The sequence below is a fragment of the Orcinus orca genome, chromosome 13 (assembly GCF_937001465.1).
Source record: "Orcinus orca chromosome 13, mOrcOrc1.1, whole genome shotgun sequence".
Taxonomy (NCBI): domain Eukaryota; kingdom Metazoa; phylum Chordata; class Mammalia; order Artiodactyla; family Delphinidae; genus Orcinus; species Orcinus orca.
Window position 1 is genome coordinate 53843210 of NC_064571.1, and position 20335 is coordinate 53863544.

Consider the following 20335-nt stretch of genomic DNA (forward strand, 5'->3'; position numbering starts at 1 on the left):
TTTAGACCATTTCCACTTTAGACCTCCATTGCCACACCTTGGCGGGGGAGGTCAGGTCAAGAGTGTTAAAAACAGGGCCGTTGGCATTCGATTCTGGACAGAAATCAATTATGGCATTAGGCTGAGCTGCTGGCCATGACTGAAGAAAGATACCATCTGAGTTATTGAAATGGCAACTTGAAAGCTGTCGGACCTGTGCTATATTATCTTTTATTTTGCTTGGTGTACCCAATTCAGACCAAGCTTCTTGGGAGATGAATCCAGTTAACACTCAGTTAAGGAGAATTCTGGAAAGTGTACTTTATGTATTACCTGCCATATGCGTGGTCCATTCTTGTCTGTTTATACTGGCTGTTTAAAAATCCTAAATATAAAGACATATAAATAATGAAATATTATTTGCTTAATTGTAAATTATATATAAATTATATAGTTATGACTCAATTAAAATACAATAATAACGAAATACTAAAGTTAGTAAAACCCTTTTGGACACTATCATCAACATAATATGGTGACATGTTTGTCCGATGATTTATTTTATGAAACGTCAAAATAACTTTTGGCCTCAGGAAGTCATTCTAAATTTGTAACTTTTGTTTGAAAGTCATAATTTTGACGGCCGTATATGACTTAGAGCAGCTTCTGGCCAATAACCACAAGTCTCTCCCTACCCAAGTTGTGGCTACTTGAGCCGAAAACTTAAAGGAAATATCAATATTTGTCCAGAGAGTAAGGGATGGTCTATTTGTTATTTGCACAGTGGGCATATTTATTTTATTTTTATGTTTTCAATCAGGAGCATGAGAACTCTGGGCTTTATTTCTCCCTGCCCTCTTTGGGCTGTTCATTTGTGTGCTTGGCAGAAAGAAGAACTTGGAGAAAGTCGCTGCCCAAATGTGTGATTTCTTGGTCTGCCACGCTGGTCACCAAGCAGGTGCTCCCGGGACACTCATGGGCTGTCCAGGTGCTTGTCGGGGGACAGGAAGGTGCGCGCTCTGTCTAGACATTGCAGCAGCATCGGTGATCCAGCAGCGTGGGCCAGTCCGGATATTTCCAGTTCTCTGTGATGGTTGGCGGCTGTTGGTGATATGTGGGGCTGACAGTGACCCCTAAAATTTGGAGACGAGGGAAACAAGGGCACAGGCAGTGCTGTGTGGCCCGTAGAGCGCAGAGGAGGGTGGCCGTGGCTCTGGGGCCCCTCCGGGAGCAGAGGTAGGGTTAGGCTTAGGGGCATCGTAGCCTCTTCCAGTTCTTCTTGTCTGGATCCTTTGTGCTGTAGGGACAAGAGCACTGAGTGGATACTGAAGGCCCTGGATTCTGTCCCTAGCTCGTCATGGGACAAACAGTTTCCTCATCTGTACAACGAGAGGGTGGAAGAAATGAATGACCCGTCAGGTCCCTTTGAAGACACACAGTTTATGTTCTATGATACCCACTTCTCTGTGTTTTTTCTCTCTCTTTTCTGTCACCACTTTGGGGACCAAACATCGGCGCTGTGTGTGAGTAGAAGTAGTGGGGGAAGGGTGGCAGTGGGGGGGGCAATTTCTCCCACTTTTGACTCACTCTTCCTCCTTTTTTCTCACTTTTTAAAAGAATTGAAGTATAGTTGGTGCTCAGTGTTGCGCTAGTTTCAGGTGTACTTCATACTGATTTGACATCTGCATACATTATGAAATGATCACCACTATAGGTCTAGGAACCATCTGTCCCCGTACAAAATTATTATACTATTATTTACCATAGTCCTTATGCTGTATGTCATATTCCTGTGGCTTATTTATTTTATAACTGGAGGTTTGTACCTCTGAATTCCCTTTACCTATTTCACAGCCTCCCCACCCCTGCCCCCGAACCACCCGTTTGTTCTCTGTATCTATGAGTCTGGTTTCATTTTGTTTTGTTTTTCAGATTCCATACATAAGTGAAATGTGGTATTTGTCTTTCTCTGTCTGACTTACTTCCCTGAGCATAATACCCTCTAGATCCATCCATGTTGTTGCAAATGGCAAAATTTCAGTCTTGTGCGTGTGACTGAGTAATACTGCATTATGTAGATATATCACATCTTCTTTATCCATTCATCTATCATTGGACGCTTAGGTTGCTTCCATATCTTGACTATTGTAAATAAGGCTGCGGTGAACATTGGGATGCGTGTATCTTTTTGAATTAGTGTATTTGTTTTCTCTGGGTAAATACCCAGAAGTGAAATTCCTGGGTCATATGGTTGTTCTATTATTAATTTTTTGGGGAACCTCCATACTGTTCTCCATAGTGGCTGCACCAGTTTACATTCCCACTGACAGTGTGCAGGGTTCCCTCTTCTCCACACCCTCACCAACACTCATTATTTGTTGTCTTTCTGATGACAGCCATTCTGACAGGTGTGAGGTAGTTCTCCCTCCTTTCTTATCCTCTCCTTTTCCTCAAGGTGAAATGCTGCAGAAATCTCAGAACTTGGAGCACCCCTTGGTAATTTAAGAAGCTCGTTATATGAATTATTGAACCAGGCGGGGCTCTTCTTCACTGACAGCTCTTAGGTAGATAACCTGTTGTGCTGTGGAGAGAAATGCCAGGTGCTTCAGGTGAACTTGGCTGGGAACGAGGTGACTCAGGGAGCAGGCTCCTGGGCAGGGAGTAGGGTGTGTGTGTGTGTGGCCTCATCTGAGCCCATGACACACCCAGACGGGACCTGGGCCAGCAGCTGTTAGGGTTGAGGTAAACATCTTGAGATGCTTTTGTCAACAGAGCCGTAGCCCTGTCCGCATGTGGGCCTTGCAATAGCCCAGAGAGGGCTGGCAAACTTCCACTTGGAGGACTTAGTTTTGTCTCCAAAAGCTCAGCCTGATCCTTTCAGCTCTCCCCTACCGAAGCCTCTGGGGGAGGAAGGTAGTGCTATCCTGGCAACACCAGACTCAGGGCGGTTACGAAACCCATTCCAGGCACCGGGAGAGGGCCAGGCCCTCCTGTGTTCTCTGCGGGCTGTGGGGAGGACGGCAGGGCAAGAGGCCCAGTCCTAGGGCTGGATTCCCTCCCTGCGGGCTGGAGAGAAGGGGGAGGAGGATGCCTGCTGGCTTCTCCTGGGGAGCTTCCCGGCTGGACCGCTTCCCCCAGGAACCCCCCCTGCCCCCCGCACATCAGAGCCCCTCTCTCCACATTCAGCCCTTGCCCCTCTCCTCCCTCATTCTCTTTCACTCCGGGCCATCTCATCCCCCCATGGCTCTAATGACCCCTAGCTTCCAGCCCAGGCCCCCCTGCTAAGCAGTGGACACACAGCCAGTGTCTCAAAGGTCAACGTGGAGCAGAGGGGCTAAGAATGCAGGCCCTGAAAACCACACCATGTGGCTCTGGTACAAGTTTTCAATCACTCCTTGCCTCAGTTTTCTCAGCTGTAAATGGGGATGATAACAGTACCTTCTCGAAGGGTCCGTGTGAGGAGTAAATGAAGTAATTCACCTACAGCTCCTGGTTCAGTGCCCGGCACCTCTTATTCTGTTATTCCTCCTCTTTACGCCCCGCCCCCTCAAGGGCTGTCTCCCTCGTCCTGATGGATGGCTTCCTCGTCCTGATGGATGGCTTCGGGTTACCTGAAGCATCCCAGACTTGGCCTGTCCCTCCTGCATCCAGTCACCTCCAGGCCGCAGTGACTCACTTCCTCTCCGTTCCTGCTGTCACCGCGTTGGTTTTGGACCTCTTTACATCTCTCCTTTCTCTCCCACTAGGCTGCCGGCTGGGTCCCTTACCTCCAGTCTCACTTCTTCCAGTCTAGCAGCCTCATGGTACAACCCCCAGTCACTCTCTGTCAGCTCCAAGACCAAGTCCACCCTCGAAGGTGTGCATGGCCTGGCAGCTTCTGGCCTTTGCCCACCTTCCTGGCTTCCTTTCAGCACATGCTCCTGGGTAGCAGCCGTGCCACACCCCAGCCCGTGCTTCCACGTCCCTGCCTCTGTTCCTGCGGGGCCCGCTTCCTGGGACACCTGCTTGTGCCCTTCCTCTTCTGCGGAATGCCTGCTTTTCCATCAAGACAGTCATATTAATAAACACATTCACAGAACCTAATATCCGACACTGTTCTAAACATGCTTTACATGGATTAACTCATTTAATCTTTTCAACAACTTCGTGAAATAAGTACCATTTCCAGAATGAGAAAACAGAGGCAGAGGGAGGTTAGTAAATTGCCCGAGCTCATAGAACTAGTAACTGGGAGAACCTGGGTGCAAAGCCACGCAGCCAGCTCTGGAGCCTGTGCCTGATGGCTACACCACCTTCAAGACTCTCACGGCCCTGCCCTCCACGGCCTCTCCCAGCCCTGTTGGGCAACTACTGTCACAGCGTTGTCACAGCGTTGTTCATGTTGCTTTCCCATGAGCCTCTGGAGAGCAAGGACCATGTTCTGTTCATTTCCACATCTCCATTGCCCACTGTGCTGGGCACTTGGTGGGTGCCCAATACATATTACTAAATAAAAACCAAAAATCCACGGGTGAAGTATCACCTGCCTTCTTGTTTTCACCAAAGTTTGGCGAAACTCAGTTTCCAAGACATATCTGGGACTTGCCTCCTCCAAGCAGCCTCGCCTACCCTCACCCTCTTCTTTTGCTTGGAATGTTCCTTTCCCCCCTCCCCCCAAGGCCCTGGTGTATGTGGTCAGCTCTTGGTGAGGTCTGCTGATGGCCCAGGAGCCACGGGGAGCCAGCGGACTTGGGAGAAACCCTGGTTCTCTTTGTTTTGGGAGAAGGAGACTTGGTGGACTTGGGTCAGATCATGCTGAGCCGGAGGGGGGGCAGAGTGAAGAAGGGACGGAGCGGGGGCAGGAGACACACAGACCAACAGTGGGTCCCGTTAGGACATCCCTCTGCCTCCACAGCCACCTTCTCCCCAGTTCAAATGACAGAGTAACAAGGAATCCAAAGGTAGAACTAGGGGCCAGCCTGTGTCCACACGGCTGTAATCGAGGTATCTATACACAGCATAAAGGAAGTGTCTTTCTCGCAAAGTATTCATTCTGAAACCAAAACTGTGAGTCAGGGGCCAGGAAGGGCATTTTGAAGTCAATGCACCCACAGCACCCAGAAGCTTTCTTCAATCTGAGAGCCTGTGTTTCGGGGGGGGGGGTGCTGACAGGATGGTGGTGGGACAGCAGGGCCCTGCCACTGAATGAGCTCCTTCTGTGTGCCAGGCACTGGGCTGGACACCCTTTACACTTAGTCCCGTGCCCTCCTCACTGAGACTCTAGGAGCTGGGTCATGCCCTGTGTGCAGAGGCAGAAACCAAGTCAGGAATTGGTTTGCCCACCCCCAAGTGTCCATCCCCTGGGATGTCTGGTGGCTCTGATGCCAATCACTCAAGATTTTGGACATGTCCCGTCAGGTGGGATGCACACCCCAGCCTTCGTCCCCCAGCTCCTGGGAGGAAGTGAGATCAGTGAGCTTCTGCAGCGTGGGCTCTTCCTCCAGGAAGCCTCCCATCCTTAAACGTGTGTTGTTCCCAGATGCTTCCTGCAGCCTCTACCTCACGCTTCCTGTGGAAGCTGAAGCACAGAGAGGGCTTGAATGTTGTCTCAGCCACCTAGGTAGAGCCATGTAGGTGTGGATGCATCCAAGTGGCTGTGTCCAAATGTAAGGTCGCTGGTTATTTTTTGTTACCAAGTAATATGTCCCACAGGCCTCCCTCAGTTGCCTCTCCCTCACCTCATCTGTCCTTCTCCCTGTACCTCGATCCCCACCCCCATCCCTGACTTCCTCAACGTCCCTCAACCCCTGCTTAACCCTCAGATCTCAGATGATCCAGTAGGGGTCAGGGAGAGAATAGAGCATTTGTACATTACCTTGTAGTTTTTCAAAAGCAAAAAGTTTAGTGTGTGTGCGTGTTGCTGCATTGATTTAAAGTGGCATTAAAATGTCCCCAACAATGGGACTTCCCTGGTGGTGCAGTGGTTGAGAATCCGCCTGCCAATGCAGGGGACACGGGTTCAAGCCCTGGTCCGGGAAGATCCCACATGCTGCAGAGCAACTAAGCCCATGCGCCACAACTACTGAGCCTGTGCTCTAGAGCCCACAAGCCACAGCTACTGAGCCTGCACTCTAGAGCCCGTGAGATGCAACTACTGAAGCCCACGTGCCTAGAGCCGGTGCTGCACAACAAGAGAAGCCGCCACAGTGAGAAGTCTGTACACTGCAGCAAAGAGTAGTCCCTGCTCACCGCAACTAGAAAAGCCCGTGTGCAGCAACGAAGACCCAACGCAGCCAAAAAAAAAAAATGTCCCTGACAAGACTCTCTTGCAAAGTGTTGAAGCTTGGGGATTTCCCTGGGAGGTGCCCTTGCAGAGGGTGGGGCTTCCTGGTCACAGCCTCAGATCAGGCTGGCCCACAGGTTGGCTGGGAAGTCAGTGTTTTCGGCCCCTGGGCCCTGCAGGCTCCCTTGTTGACAATGGGAGGAGCACTAAGAAACCCATAAGACACAGGGACTTCCCTGGTGGTCCAGTGGTAAGGAATCCGCCTTCCAATACAGGGGACGGGTGTTCGATCCCTGGTCCGGAAACTAAGATCCCACATGCCACAGGGCAGCTAAGCCTGCGTGCCACAAACTACGGAGCCCACGTGCCCTGGATCCTGAGCGCTACAACTAGAGAGAGAAAAAACCCATGCGCCACAACTAGAGAGAAGCCCGCACGCCGCAACTAGAGAGAAGCCAGTGCACAATGAAAGATCCCACATGCCTCAATGAAGATCCCGTGTGCCACAACTAAGGCCCAACGCACCCAAAAATAAAATAAAATAAATAATAAATCTTAAAAAAAAAAAAGAAATCCATAGGGCACAGAGTGGGGCTCAGTGCACAGAGGGCAGGCCACCCGTGGGGCCCAGGTGGGACCCTCAGTGAGTTCAGCCAATCCTGGCAGTGGCTGCGGGGCCTAGAGGGAAAGCACTTAGTGAGCCGTGCAGGCTTTGCACCCAGGCCACTGAGCTCCAGCTTTGCCACTTACTGCCGGATTGACCTTGGACAGGCTCCTCAACTACGCTGAGGCACGTGTCCTCATTCATAAAAGGGGGATGATGATACCTTTCCCTTAAGTTTGCTGTGAGGGTTAAATACCAATATGTTGCTGCAGCTGTTTTGCCCTTCAATTCTCATAATTCTATTGGCCTATGTTATCTGCACACTTACCCTCATTTCCTGGTATTTCTTTGTCCTCCTTCACCCCTGCCCTAACAGGACTGGCCTGAGAACATAGCAAAGTAATAATAGTCTTGCTTATTTCCAAAAGGACTTTCTCTAGAACCATGGTTGTTGCCTGGGGATAGGGATGGAAGAAGAGAGTGATTATAAAGGGCACAAGGGAGGACACTTTTGGGACAACGAAACATTGGCTATCTTGATTGTGGTGATGGGTTTGTAGGTGTCTGTCAAAACTGATTCATTTGTATACTTTAAATAGGTGCAGTTTATTGTACTTCACTGATATAACAATGAATTTGGGGAGATGATTAAAAAGATCTCAGATGAGCACAAAGGATGAAAATATGCTTTAATGCTACATTCACGTTTCATTAAACTACAACAGAACATTAAAAAAAAAAAGCTTCATCAGGAGTCATCTCAATAGACCATCACAGTTTATCTGTGATCTGGGCCAGTATGTGCTAAACTCATAGCATTGCAAGGACTGTGCTTATGGTCATATTCCTCATGCCTAGCCCAGAGCATTGTGCCTAGTAGGCATGCAAAAAGATTGATGATTGAGTGGTTGGTTGAATGAATGAATGGCTGTGGAAACTAAGATTCGGTTAAAAGAAGTGACTGGGCGTGGAATCAGCTCCTCTATTGATATTTCAAGACTACTTTGAAGCAGGAGAATGTTGTCAGTAGTTCCCTCCTGTGTCCCCTGCCTCCGGTCTGCCCAGGATGTCATGCAGGATCCTTGGTGATTGCCTTCCCTCCCTACCTTGTCACCTGCACCCTCCCCCAGAAAACCTGCTTTTCCTGTACACATTTCCTGGGGCCTTAGCTGCTATCTGACAACTTCATCTGCACACAGGCAGAAGGGTGACGTTGCCTCCCAGATCATGTATTTTCCATTCTGAAGGAATGTGGACCATGGATATCTTAGTATCCTCATCTGCATGGTGAGGAAGTGGGCCTGATGACCTCTGAAACCCTGCCCTTCTGTGGTGTGCTATGGTGCTATCATTCCTGGATGCCATCGTGAGGCCAAGACCACGTTTGTTTGGATTGAGTTTACATCCTGACATGGTACAAAATTCAAAAGGTACAATAGGGTAATCCTCCCACCCTTGTGGTCCTGTCTCGTGTTGCCAGGTCACAGAGGTAACCACCCCTGCCAGTTCTTTATGTGTCTTCAAGGGACATTCCAGCATATGTAAATCTAGAATGAGGCCTGAGGACATGGGCCAGATTGGGTTGACATTTGTTTGTTTCTAATGCTGAAATGCTATTATTTAGATGCCCCGTAATTCAACCCCTGACCTTTAGGCTTAAAAGTAATGCTGCAGTAAATATCCTTGTACATGTATCTTTGTACACATGTGGAAGTGTAACTGTAAACATACTAGAGGTAGAATTGCTAATTCAAAAGATAAATATGGCATTTCATTGTGTATAGATATGACCAAATTGCCTTTCAAAGATGCTTACAACTTATACTTCCATCCACAATGCAGAGAGCTCATCTCTCCACATGCCTGCACCAATAATATTTACCCAAGTTTTTTTTTCCAGTTAATAAAATTTTATTGCGTTATAAAGTTAACGTAGAAAAGCACACAAATCATAACTGTGTAGTTAGGTTAATTTTCCCAAAATGAAACTGCCTTCTAGGTCATAAATAGAATATTAAGAGCATCCCAGAAGCCCCACTCCTGTGCTTTTTTTTTTTTTCCCACTACTGTTCTGCCCAAAGGTGATCAATATCTGACTTTTAATACCATAGGTTAGTTTTGCCCAACCTGTGTTAGTACCAAACTTTTGGAATATATGGAATTGTATAGTTTGTAATCTGTTGCTTCTGGTTTCTAACACTCAGCATTTATGAAATTCATCCGTGTTCTTGCATGTAGCAGTAGTTCATTTTCATGGCTGCGTCATACTCCATATTTTAAATATACTACAACTTATTTGTCCATTCTACCAGTGACAGACATTTGGGTTATTTTTAGTCTGGGGCCATTGGAAATCATGCTGCTATGTATGTTCTTATACCTGTCTTGCAGGACAAATGAACTCATTTCTCTTGGGTATTTCTATGAGAATAGACTGGTAAGAGGGTATGCTTATGTTCAGCTCCCCTAAGTGGTTGAACCAATTCACCAACAGCCAGCCAAGAGAGCCATGTTGGACTTCAGCTCAGCTGAGCAAAGCAGTGTGTCTCTGCAGCTTAGTAATGCTAACTGAGATTTGGGAAAGGGTTTGTAAAGGAAGACCTTTTCATTTTGTTAGCACCTAGCTTATGCCTTAAAAAATGACAGAAAGTTAAATATACTAATAATTTTTTTTTTTTTTTTTTTACTACACTCCAATTTATTTATTTCCACCAGTGTTGTATGAGAGTTCCAGCTGCTTCATGTCCTCTGCAGGGCTTGGTGTTGACAGCTTTTTTCAACTTTAGCTATTCTGGTGGGTGTGTAAGTGGTTTCTCACTGTGGTTTTAATTTCATTCTCCTGAGTTTGAGCTCCATTTTATATTTTCATTGGCCATAAAAATGTTTGTGAAGTGTCTATTCAAGTCTTTTGTTCATTTTTCTATTGCTTTTAAAATTGATTTGAGGAGTTCTTTATATATCCCAGACCTGAGTTTTGGGGTCAGATGTAAATATTGCAAATATTGTCTCCCATTCTGTGGATGGCCTTTTCATGTCAAAGAAGTCTTGCCTACTTTGAGGTCATGAAGATGTTCTCCTATATTACCTTCTAGAAGCTTTATTTGTCTTCCACATTTAGATCTCTATTCCACCTGGAAATTTTAAATTTGGTGTGAAGTAAGAGTTAAGAATATAATTTTTCCCCCATATGGATATATTATTAACTTGGTACATTTGTTGAAAAGACCATCCTTTTCTCATTGCTCTGCGGTGTTACCTTTGTCATGGAGTGAGTGTCCAGACATGAGTGGGTCAATTTCTGGACTGTCTTTTCTGTTTTATTGGTCTATTTGTCTATCCTTACATAATACCACCCTGTCATAATTTTTGTGGTTTTAAAATAAGTTTTGATATCCAGTAGTATAAGTCTTCCAACTTTGTTCTTCAGTATTGTTTTTGAATACTCTTGGTCTTAACATTTCCATATAAATTTCAGAATATGTTTCTCAGACTACAGACACACATATACACGTAAACTAAATTCTAGTATTCTGATTTGGACTGCATTTAATATATAACTAAATTTGACAAAAATTGACATCTTAAATATATTGACTTTTCCAATCCATGAACATGGGATAGCCCTTAATTTATTTTAGTATTTTATTTTTCTCAATATTTTTTGAAGTTTTATATTTAGCACTCGTACATCTTTTATATCTGTTCTTGGACATTTTATTTTTTATTGATTTAGTACATATTGTCATTTAAAAATGTAACTTGTTTTTGCTGCACTGGGTCCTTGTTGCTGCGTGTGGACTTTCTCTAGTTGTAGCGATTGGGGACTGCTCTTTGTTGCAGTGTGTGGGCTTCTCATTGCGGTGACTTCTCATTGCAGGGCGTGGGCTCTAGGCACGCGGGCTTCAGTAGTTGCGACACGCAGGCTCAGTAGTTGTGGCACACAGGATTAGTTGCTCCGCAGCATGTGGGATCTTCCCGGACCAGGGATCAAACCCGTGTCCCCTGCATTGGCAGGCAGATCCTTAACCACTGCGCCACCAGGGAAGTCCCTAAAAATGTAACTTTTCAGTTAGTTGTTGATAAATAACAATAGTTGATTTTCGTATATTGTCTTTGACTTTAGTAATCTTGCTAAATTCACTAATAAACCATAATGGTTTATCTGAAGATCCATTTACATTTTAATATACACCATCATGTAGACTGTAAATAATGACAGAGTTTTGTTCTGGTTTTTCTTTCTGATCCTCATACTTTTATTTATTTTTATTGTTGATTACACTGGTTAGGTCCCCTAGTATAATGTTGAATAGAAGTGATGATAGTTGGCCTCTTTTATCTTGTTTCTCTCAGGCGGAAAGCTTTTACTATTAGTATTAATTTCACCATTAAGTATAATGTTTGTAGTAAGTCTTTTAATTAAAACCCTTTATCATATTGAGGAAGTTACTCTTTATTCCTAGTATGCTGAATTCTTTTCTTTTCCTAATAATAATGCATTTCAGATTTTATCAAATACCTTTTCTACATCTATTGAGTTTTTCTTTATTCAGTTAAAATGTTAAGTTACATCAGTTTTTCAGTGTTAAATTAGTCTTGTATTCCTGTAATAAACCCAGCTTGCTCACAGTGCAGTTTCCTTCCCATATATTACTGGGTTTGATTGGATAATATTTTGTTGAAGGTATTTGAACTGATGTTCATGAGAGAGAGTGGCCTTCGGTAAGTTGTCTTTTTTGTTAAATGTTTGTCAGGCTTTGGCATCAAGGGTATGTTGGCCTCAGAAATGAGTTCAAAGCATTTCCTCTATTTGCTAAATGTGTTTGAGAAAGGGTAATTTTTTTAAAAAATATATTTTTATTTGGTTGCGCTGGGTCTTAGTTGTGTCAGGCAGGCTCCTTAGTTGCGGCACATGGGCTCCTTAGTTGCAGCAGGTGGGCTCCTTAGTTGTGACATGCAAACTCTTAGTTGCGGCATGCATGTGGGATCTAGTTCCCTGACCAGGGATTGAAACCTGGCCCCCTGCATTGGGAGCGTGGAGTCTTAACCACTGCACCACCCAGGGAAGTCCCGAGAAAGGTTAATTTTCCTCAGACATCTGGGAGGATTTAATGGTGAAGCCATCTGGGACTGAAGTTTTCTTAGTGGGAAAGTTTTATTTAACGATTCAGTTTCTTTAATAAGTATGGAATTATTCGTATTTTCTATCACTTCTTGTGTCAATAATTTTGAATTTTCAAGAAGTTAGTCCATTTCATCTGATTTAATGGCAAAGTTTTTTCTGATATTCCTTTGTAATCTTTTATTTTCTGATATTAGTAATTTACACCTACTATCTCTTTTTCCTGATACATCTTGCTAGGTGTTTATAAATTTTGTTAATCTTTTCAAAGATTAATACAACCTTAGCTTTGTTGATTTTTCTCTGTTTTACACTTGTTTTCTATTTCATTAAGTTTTTCTCTCATGTTTTTTCTTTATTTCTTTTTTCTATTAGGCTTTAGTTTGCTGTTTGTTTCCTAAATTCTTGATATAAATACTTATATCATTGGTTTTCATCCCTTCTTCTTTTCTAATATAATCTAATAATGCTATGCATTTCCCTGTAAGCATGGCTTTAACTGAATCCCAGAAGCTTTGACACATTGCTTTTATTCATACTTAAAATATGGTCTAATTTCCAATGTGATTTTTTTGACCCATGGGTAATTCAGAAATGTATTGCTTAAAATTCAACATGTGATTCTTAAACTTGCATTCAGTTACTGATTTCTAGTTTAATTTCACTGTGGTCAGGGAATATACTCTGAGTCATTTTAACCTTTGAAATGTGTTAATGCTTGCTTAGTACTAATACTGTGCCCTCTAGTACATGGCTAATTTTAGTAAATTAGCCATTTTAGTAATTTTAGGAAGCCTGTGTGTGCTTTAAAGAATGTCTGTTCTCTAGTTTTGGGGCACAGAGTTCTGCATATGTCAATTAGGTCTTCTTAACTGTATATTTCAATCTTTTATACCTTTATCTACTTTATTTCTTATTGTGATATAATTCACATACCATAATATTCACCCTTTTAAAGTGTACAATTCAGTGGTTTTCAGTATATTAACAAAATTATGCAACCATTGTCACCAATTTCAGAATGTTTCATCACCCCAAAAAGAAACCTTCCCCATTTTCCCCTTCTTCCAGCCCTTGGTAACCACTAATTTACTTTCTGTATCTATGGATTTACCTCTTCTGAACATTGCATATAAGTTGAATCAGATAATATATGGCCTTTTGCGTTTGGCATCTTCACTCAGAATGGTGTTTCCATGCTGTAGCACATATCAGTACTTCATTACTTTATATGGCTGAATAATATTGCATTATATACATACTGTTTACGTATTCATCAGTTGATAGACGTTTGGGTTGTTTCCACTTTTTGGCTGTTAGGAATAATGCTGCTATAAACATTTGTGTATAAGTTTTTCTGTAACCATATGTTTTCAGTTTTCTGAGGTATATACCTAGGACTGTAATTGCAGAGTCATATGGTAATTCTGGGTTTAAATTTTTGAGGAGCTGCCAGATTGTTTTGTGAAGGGCTGTATCATTTTACATTTCTACCAGAAATGTATGAGGGTTGCAGTTTCTCCACAGCTTCATCAACACTTGTTATTGTCTTTTAGATTTTAGCCATCCTAGTGGTGTATGAAGTGGTATCTCATCATGGTTCTTATTTACATTTCCCTAATCACTAAAGACCTTGAGCATCTTTTTTATATGCTTATAGGCCATTTGTATATCTTCTTTGGAGAAATGTATACAGTCTTTGGCCCATTTTAAATTGGGTTATTTTCCTTTTAATTATTGAATTGTAAATATGCTTTATATATGCTGAAATTAGTCCCTTATCAAATATATAATTTACAAATATTTTCTCCCATTTTGTGGGTTATCTTTACTTTTTTCCTGCTTGTTCTGTTAGTCACTGAGAGAGGTGTGTTGAAATCCCCAACTATGATGATAGATTTTCTACTTTTCCTTGTAGTGGTATCAATTTCTTAGGCCTATTAGGTGCATACAAATATAGAATTATCTTTCTGTTGCATTGACACTTTTATTATTATGAAATGTCCCTCTTCATTTTAGTAATGTTTCTTCCTTAAAGTCTACCTAGCTAATACTAGTATGCTACACCAGCTTTTTTTTAGTGTTTGCCCTTCTTTTTTGTTGTTCTTTTGTATTCTCCTATCTGTATTCTTATTTAGAAGTCATGTGTCCTGTAAGCTGCTTATATATATATTTTAAACCCAGTCTGATATTTTTAATTTAATTGAAATGTTTAACCTACTTATATTTTACATAATTACTGATATATTTAGATTTAAATCTAGCATCTTTTTAAAAGATTGGAGTATAATTGCTTTACAGTGTTGTGTCAGTTTCTGCTGTACAATGAAGTGAATCAGCTATATGTATACATATACATATATGTATATGTATATAGGTCCCCTCCCTCTTGGACCTCCCTCCCCCCTTCCCCATCCCACCCATCTAGGTCATCACAGAGCACCAAGCTGATCTATCATCTTATTTGTTTTCTATTTGTCCCACTTATCCTATGTTCATTTTTTCTATCCTTTTTTGTCTTCTTTTAGAATAATCTCATATTTTTTAAAGATTCCATTTCCCTGCTCATTTAGCTTGTTAATTACACATTATTTTACAACACACATCCTTGACTTATTAAAGTCTAATATAAATTAGTACATGTACTACTTCCTAGACAATGCAGAAACTAAAAGTCATTTTACTCCGTTTACCCTTTCCCACCTCTTGTACTGTTGCTTTCATATACATTAATTTCACATTTATTTAAAACCCCACAATATATTATCATTGTTATTGTTTTAACAGTCAATATTCACTTAGATTTATTCATTTATCCTTTTCTTTGCTCTTTGTCTCTTCCTGTATTTCTTCGTTTTTATCTGGCATCATTTTTCAATTAGTTAAATTAAAAAAAAATAGTTTTAGGCTTACAGAAAAATTGCAAAGATAGCACAGAGAATTACCATTTGCCCTGCACCTGCTTCCCCCTATTACTAACTTTCTTCTGCCCAGAGACAGGAGATAACACTTAAGGGGCAGCACCGGGATAACACTTAAGGGGCAGCACCAGTTTCCCTCTGCCCATCTTGGGTTTCATGGGCCCATCTGTGTCTGATGGCCAGCCTTTATTTACACAAAGACCTGAACAAAGATGTGAAATTATGATTTTTCTTTATCTTTGCCAGACAGCCTTCCCTGGCATTATCCTGTAAATAGCTTTCTTGGGTGATCGGAGTAAAGATGTTATTTCCTGTTATACTGAGCAAGTAAATGCTGACACGTCAGGAGAGGAGCGAGGTTTACTCTTGAGGTTACTTGCATTGAGCTGAACTGTTTTTCTGAACCTACAGGCCTAGTTCTGTCCAGTGGGGCCACCCAGAAAAACTCTTCTCTAGATACTTGAAGGTGGTCTTTTGAGCTCCCCCAAATCTCTAGGATAAACTGTCCCAGTTCTCCAGTCTATTGTCGTGCTATGCTGCGAGTCCCATCACCATTTTAGCTGTCCTTCTTTGAACAAATTCCTGTTGATCTATATCTCTATTAGAGTGTGGTGCTCAGAGAGGGACAGAATATATGGCAGTTGCTGCCTTCTCACGCTATTGTAGAACTATCAGCTCAGCAAGGTTGGTGCCTAACCCATGGGTCCTCGGTGAGTGGGGTGGTGGCATAGACACCCCCGCCCCTCGGCAGAGGCCACCCTGGTCAGCACAGCTGCCACTCCACATTTTAAGCTGCAGCAGGAGCAGATGCACAAGCCCTGGATTTCCCACACCGTCCCAGCCAACCTGCCCCGATCTGAGCCAGCTCTCTCGTCCAGATTTGAATCTTTAGTTGGAGTCCTGCCTTGGCCTTTAAGCAAGGCCCCCAAACGATGTCAATGTTCATGCTCAGCTGCCCTCGCCTCCACCAGGCTAATGAGGATGAGAAAACATCACTTTGTTTCAGGCCACTGGGTCCTCCAACCGCACTGTCTTCCTTTGTTCCTGCAAGTGCTGGGCCCACCCACAGGGTTTAAAACCAAGGTCCCCACAGGCAGAAAGGGAGGGGGCCGCCTCCTGCACCTTCACACCTGCCTTAGAAAGCAACAAGCCCACCTTACGTTGAATGAGTGCATCCGTACGATGGTCCCTGGGTGCTGCGGGAGATGAGGAGAGCCTAGCCACTTCTGCAGACATGGCAGAGAAGCTGTGTGCCTCCCTGCCCTGCCCCTGAGGCTACGGGAGGGGTCGGACCCCAGCCTGCTGGCTTGAACCCCTAAGAGGCCCTCAGGAGGATACGCCATCTCTCCCACTCTCTTCCCCTCAGTCACCTGTGGCAGACCAAGGCCTCCAGGCCACGTGTTACCACCAGGCCCTTGTCCCCAGACCTGCTCATGCATCCTTCTCTCCATCTCCCATCCCTCTCCACCCTGAGATCCTGCCATGCACTCTCTGGAGCTCGGTCTGACGTCAGCCACCTCCTAGGTCCCCTGTCTTCTCTGAACATGTCATCACTTTCCTCTTTAACTGGAGCCTGGCTCTCGGCTGAGGGCCCCTGCCCCACCAACCCTCAGGAAGGGGCCGGATTCTCTCTCCTACAGGCAGGTGTCAGGCAGGGCCTGGAGGCAGAGGATTCCTCCTAGCTTCGCCATGCTGCTTCCAAACCCCTTCTCCTCCCTTTTCCCTCCCGCTCATGGCACTGGACTTTTGCTTAGCCTCACGGCTCTCAACCTCGGCTTCCAGTGATTTCAATTCTCAGCTCATGTCTCTCCTTCACCTTTATGCTCCGTGTCACCGTAACATCCACCTCATAGCCCTGACAGCATCCTGTCTACCCTACTTCCTCAAACTTTCCCCTCAGTGTTATTTTAGCTGCCTCCGAAATCTCAAATTTTACTTTTATTTTTAAAGAAGAAATTTACATACAGTAAGATCCTTTTTCTGATGTGCAGTTCTGTGATGTTTGCCCATGTGTGAATTCTCATACCCACCACTACAGACAGGATATAGAACAATTCCGATATTCCAGAGATTCCCTCTGTTCTCCTTTTATATTCAAGCTCCCCTAGGCCCTGGCAAGAAACGACCTGTTCTCTGTTCGTATACTTTTTGCCTTTTCCAGAATGTCATATAAATGGAATTGCATAGGATGAGCCTTTTGACACTGGCTTGTATCACTCAACACAACACCTTTGCAATTCATCCATGTTGCCGCTTGAATCAAATTTGTTAACGTTCATTGCTGAGTGGTATTCCATCGTATCAGTGAAATACAGGGTTGTTTCTTTTTTTTAAATCCGTACCTCCGCTGAAGGACATTCAGATTGTTTCCAGTTCTTGGTGATTAGAAATAACCCTGCTATAAATATCGGTGGGCAGATTTTGTGTGAATTAAAAAATTTCACTTTTTTAAGATAAATACCTAGAAGTAGTATTGTTGGGTCATATGTAAGTATAAATAAACGGCCATAGGGGGTCCGTGTTTCACATGTGGGGAGACAGGCAGAGAGAGGTGAGGCGGCCTGCCCTGGGCTAGTGCAGGGTTCAAGCTTAGCGGGGCCACCAACCCATCTCCCCATCTCCGGACCCAGCTCTCTCTTGCCGCCCACCTGGGTGTGGGCTGGGATGGGGGAGGGACACAGGGTGGAGGCGCTCACCTGGGGACAGGCCTGGCCGTAAGGTGGGGCCCCGGCACATCAGGTACAGCATGCAGTGGGGCTGGCGCTCCTTGAAGGGCAGCTTCCCGGTCACCATGGTGTACAGGATGACACCTCTGGGGGCATGGGCTTCCCAGGGCGTGCCCCCTCCCCACCCCGCCGCTCCCCTCCCCTCCCTAGGGGTCCTGGAGCCCGTGAGGTGGCGCTCACAGGCTCCACGGGTCAGCCTGCTCCCCGCTGTACTTCTCGCTCGTGAGGACCGCCAGGGCTGTGTAGGCCACAGAGCCGCAGAGGAAAAAAAAAAAGCTTCCCCTCCTCTGACAATGACGGCATGGTTCCCTCTTTCTACACCTCACTCTGACCCCTCTTTGACCTCATTAAGACCTCTAATTCACTGAACCTACCTTTTCTTTCATTGGCCATCAACCTCTTCATATTTTTTCTTTCCTTCTCACACAGTTTCGTTTTCATGGTCCATCATAATAGTCATTCTCTTAGAAACATTCCTCTCTGCCGTCACAATAGAAACATTCCCTAATATAGCTCAGCTTCAAAAAAAATTTCCCCTAAAAAATCAGTAACTTTACAGTGGAAAAACCTGACAGACACTCCCTCAGCCAAGTGATAAAGATTAACATCCACAGGGATAAGCCACATTGATAGCATGCACCCTTGATACGAGGTGATGACAGTGGCACTTTACCTCTGGTCTTCCTCCCCCAAACCCATAGCCTCTGTCTAAGAAAACCATCAGAGAAATCCAAATCGAAGGATGCTGTTCTGTAAGAATATCCGACCAGCACTCCTCAAAACTGTCAAAGTCATCAACAACACAGAAGGTGCGAATAACTGTTATGACGGACTATGAAAACTGTCACCGTTTAGGGAAGCCTAAGGAGACACGACAATTAGATGTAATGTGGTCTCTTGGATAGGATCCTGGAACAGAAAAAAAGATGTTAGGTAAAAACTAAAGAAGCCTGAATAAAGTACAGACTCTAGATAATAAAAGCATACCAATATGGGTTCCTTAGTTGTGACATACGTGCCGCAGTTAAGTTAGCAATAGAGGGAGCTCAGTGCAGGAACTCTAATATTTTTGCAACTTTTCTGTAAATCTATAATTATTCTAAAATAAAAGTTCGTTAAATGTTTTTTAAAAAAACTTCCCCTGACCCCTTCCTCCAGCTCTACTCCATTTCCCTGCTCCCCTTCATGGGGAGACTTTTTTTTTTTAATTTATTTTATTGAAGTATAGTTGATTTACAATGTTGTGTTAATTTCTGCTGTACAGCAAAGTGATTTAGCTATACAAATATATACATTCTTTTTCATATTCTTTTCCATTATGGTTTATTATAGATTATTGAATATAGTTTTCTGTGCTAGACAGTAGGTCCTTGTTGCTTATCTATTTTATGTATAGTAGTGTGTATCTGTTAATCCCATACTCCTAATTTACTCCTCCCCTCCTTTCCCCTTTGGTAACCATAAATTTGTTTTCTATATCTGTGAATCTGTTTCTATTTCATAAATAAGTTCATTTATATATTTTTAAAATTCCACATATAAGTGATATCATATAATATTTGTCTTTCTCTGTCTGACGTACTTCACTTAGTATGGTAATCTCTAGGTCCGTCCATGTTGCTGCAAATGGCATCATTTCATTCTTTTCACAGGGAAACTTCTTGAAGAAGTTGTGTATTGCTGTGGTCTCTGTGCCTTCACCCCAGCCTGCCCATGCCTCAATCCACTCCCATCACACCTCCGTCCTTAGCTCTCCACCACCAGCTCTCTAGTCAAGGTCAATGATGATCTCCATGTTGCCAAACCCCAGAGCCATTATTTCCTCCTCACTTTACCTGGCCTTTCAGTCTAGTATGTGATCCAGTTAACTATTCCTACTTCTTTTTTTGTGTGTGTGCGGTACGTGGGCCTCTCGCTGTTGTAGCCTCTCCCGTGGCGGAGCACAGGCTCCGGACGCGCAGGCTCAGCGGCCATGGCTCACGGGCCCAGCCGCTCCGCAGCATGTGGGATCTTCCCGGACCGGGGCACGAACCCGCGTCCCCTGCAGGCGGACTCTCAACCACTGCGCCACCAGGGAAGCCCAACTATTCCTACTTCTTAAAACATCCTCCTCTCTTGGCTTCTGGGATACCGAAATCCTGGGGTTTTTTTCCTACCTGTTGCTGTTCCCACCAGCCTCTTTGCTGGCTCCTCCTCTCTCTGACTTCTACCAGCGCTGCCATGGCCCAGGGCTCGATCTTAGGGCTCTACTGTTTGCCTGTGCTCTTACCTCCTAGGTATAGTTCATCCAATCTCAGGGATTTAAGTACAGTTTACCTACGGTCAATCCCCAAGTTAGTATCTCCAGCCTCGACCCTATGAGGTAGGCACTCTTATCATGGTCCTTTCACAGGAAAGCAGACACGGGCTATCAGACATGAAGGGGCTTCCCCCAGGTTACACAGCTAGAAGCAGCAGAGCCAGGATTTGAACCCTGGTCTGTCTGACTCCAGGCCTGTGCTGTGAGTGGCCAGGCTGCCCTGCCGCCCTCTCCTTCCATCCCAGCTCCTGACCCCGCCTGATCCCCAGGGTCTTCTGCACGTGCTGCTCATTCTGGCCTCATGCCTTTGTCCCCCTCGTCCATCCACATCTAGAATAACCCTCCCCCACACCGCCTCCCTCCGCATCCTCTTCCATCGCATGGCTGGTTGGGAGGATTTTCCACCCCTGAGGCCCAGGTTG

General features: G+C 44.4%; 1 protein-coding gene and 1 long non-coding RNA gene across 5 annotated transcripts in view; one reads left to right on the forward strand and one right to left on the reverse strand.

Annotated features, from left to right (window-relative positions):
• ATP6V1E2 (ATPase H+ transporting V1 subunit E2) overlaps nucleotides 1-20335 on the forward strand; it is a 123289-nt gene that overhangs the window by 98413 nt on the left and 4541 nt on the right. The gene's annotated exons all lie outside the window — the stretch shown is intronic.
• Nucleotides 844-3924, reverse strand: LOC117199463 (uncharacterized). The gene is made up of 2 exons (XR_004480708.2): nucleotides 3418-3924; nucleotides 844-1358 (listed from the first exon to the last, which is right to left on the reverse strand). It is a non-coding gene; the product is annotated as an uncharacterized LOC117199463 (long non-coding RNA).